General features: G+C 38.3%; 1 pseudogene; it reads right to left on the reverse strand.

Moving 5' to 3' along the window:
• Positions 1–236: 236 nt before the first annotated feature.
• Positions 237–1,514, reverse strand: LOC143655837 (translocation protein SEC62 pseudogene; annotated as a pseudogene).
• Positions 1,515–2,596: the final 1,082 nt, after the last annotated feature.

Raw genomic sequence — 2,596 nt, forward strand, 5'->3', positions numbered from 1 at the left:
TTTCTCTTTTCATCCCTTTTAATGTTATTCAGATTAGCCTAACAGGAAAAGCCATAGAACTATCAAAAATGCCATTAATCTAAATGTCACTATGGAAAGTACATCTTTGATAAATATCAAAAGGAATGAAATCTATTTGCTTGAAATTATTATCAATAGATAAAACTTAAGTGTTAATGGCTTAACACCACTAATTTGGTGTCAAAATACATTTCCGCAAATGGATTTAAAGAATGCTACAAATGCCCTGTATACATTTTGATGATTGTCCAACATAGAAAATCCAACGACTTGCACTTACTCAGTAGCAGAATTACAGTCAGTCCATGATTTTTCATGTGAGGGTTCAGTTCTTCTCCATCATTTTCTTCCTCTTTTTCCTCTTCCTCACTATCCCCATCTGTTTGCTGCTCTAGTTTCTCTTTTATGATCATTTCAAAATCATTCCCATTTCCACTCCTGTATTGGGATTGGCCATCTTCCTTCTTGTCATTGCCTGTGTCTGAACGTCGTTCTCCACCGGGTCCTTCTGTTCCATTATAGCCTCATCCTACTTTTCCCTCCTCATCTTCTTTTTCCTCACTGTCTGATTTTTCCTCTCTGTCACACCTCTGCTGCTTTTTAGCTTCAGCTTTCTCATCTTTCTTTAAGTCTGCTTTTGGTCCTTTGTATGCATGTGTGTACAGTTCATGAAGCCCACATCAGCGGTCAGATTTGGCAGGAACCAAAAGTGATCGTTTCCTCCAGTCACAAGCCAAGTGGTGAGAAATAGAATGCAATGAGCAGCAGAAAGGAGAATGCTGGCTACAAAACAGCCTGCACCAAATCTGTGGTAGTAAACACCTACTCTCATTGCTGCTGGCTAAATGGCCACAGTGGGAAAAGGACAGCCACTATCACTGCAATTATAAGACTGAATCCCATGACAAATGACTTAAAGTGAACTGGATGATGGATGCATACAAATATCTCATTTCCATCCAGAAAAACTTGATCATCATGGGGTTTAAGTTTAAATTTTTTCTTGGTTTCCTTCCTTTTGGGGAGTTCCTGGAGTTTCATCCTTTTTTGAGTCTTCCTTTTCACCTTTTTTTTTTCTCTTTTTCCTTCTTTATCTTTTCACCCTTTATATTTTCTTTCTTGCACTTTTTATCTTCTTCATTTTCCCTTTCAGCTTTTCCTTTCTCTTTTTCTTTCTTTATGTCTTTACCACATTTCATTTTCATTACTTTTAGTGCTTGGTAAAAGAATTGCTTCTTTAAAAGCCTGTTGCATTAATCAACCACAGACTCCCTGGTTGTAAATAAAGCTTCTTCTCCTCTTGACCCTTGTCCACTTCGAATTCAAAAGGCAATCCACTGCTTTTGAAGCCATAGAATAATCAACATGACGACATATCATATTGGTGAACTTCGTTAGAGAGTAGACTCAAGGTACTTGGCTACAGCCTTTTCTTCTTTAGATGGTTCACCAACTTCCTGGACCTGCTTCTTGTGTTGTGTGCATTCCATCATCATGAGTAATTTCTTAATGGCAGATTTAAGAGATGGAGCAGTCTCCTTCCCCTGTGGCAAGGCAACAGTTAATACTGCAATTACATCTGCCTCGACAGCCTGGGTCCTGAGTAAGGACCACGATAATGCAAAGAAGTGCCCCCAGGGACCCTCAATTCCACATATGAGTAACATGAGAGAGAATTAAACTTTTATACTTGATGTCCTTAAGATTTTGGTGGTGCTTGTTGCTATGATGTAATCCAGCATATCCTGACTGTCGCAAATCGTTTCTGTGGATTATTAAAGAAAACGCTTGCCTCTGTGAGCATCGGGTTTCTCATCTCTAAAATGGAGATAACTGTAATAATAGCTATTCTCATGGAGTTATCCAAGGATCTAAAATTAGCACATAAAGAGTAAATCCTTTTAACAATTGTGATTTTATCTTTGCTGCATCTTCATTACTAAAAATGAAAAAAATTGTTGTCCCAAAGTGACTTCAAAACACTTTTTATTTACAAGGCCTCACCTTGGATTAAGAAGAGCAGTTTCAGGGCGGGCCGCGGTGGCTCAGCGGGCAAAGTGCTTGCCTGCTATGCCGGAGGACCTCGGTTCGATTCCCGGCCCCAGCCCATGTAACAAAAACGGAGAAACAGAATACAATAAAACAAGAAAATGTTTAAAGATGTTTCCCTTTCTTCCTTCCTTCCTTCCTTCCTTCTCTCTGTCTTTCCTTTAAAAAAAAAAAAAAAAAAAAAAAAGAAGAGCAGTTTCAGGGATAACAGAAATCTCCAAAGAACTTTATCATCAGACATGTATGAAGGAACAGAATCCATTGCTTAAATATTAAACTAATAGATTTTGAGGTTTAAAACTAAAGAATTTTATTTGAAAGTTTCCAGATCCAAGAGATTTCTATCCCACTGAATACTAAGCTATAAAGCCAATAAAGCAGTAGACTCTCCAGCCAAATTTCCTTCCTGTTCCCAGACCTAAGAGGACATCCTATTACATACCAGATAACTGAGATGGCATGTTAAATAATGCAGTTCATGATACCAATGGTCAAGAGTACAACGAGAAAGTCTGAGCCTTCCAGT

Source organism: Tamandua tetradactyla, chromosome 2 (genome assembly GCF_023851605.1).
Source record: "Tamandua tetradactyla isolate mTamTet1 chromosome 2, mTamTet1.pri, whole genome shotgun sequence".
Taxonomy (NCBI): Eukaryota; Metazoa; Chordata; class Mammalia; order Pilosa; family Myrmecophagidae; genus Tamandua; species Tamandua tetradactyla.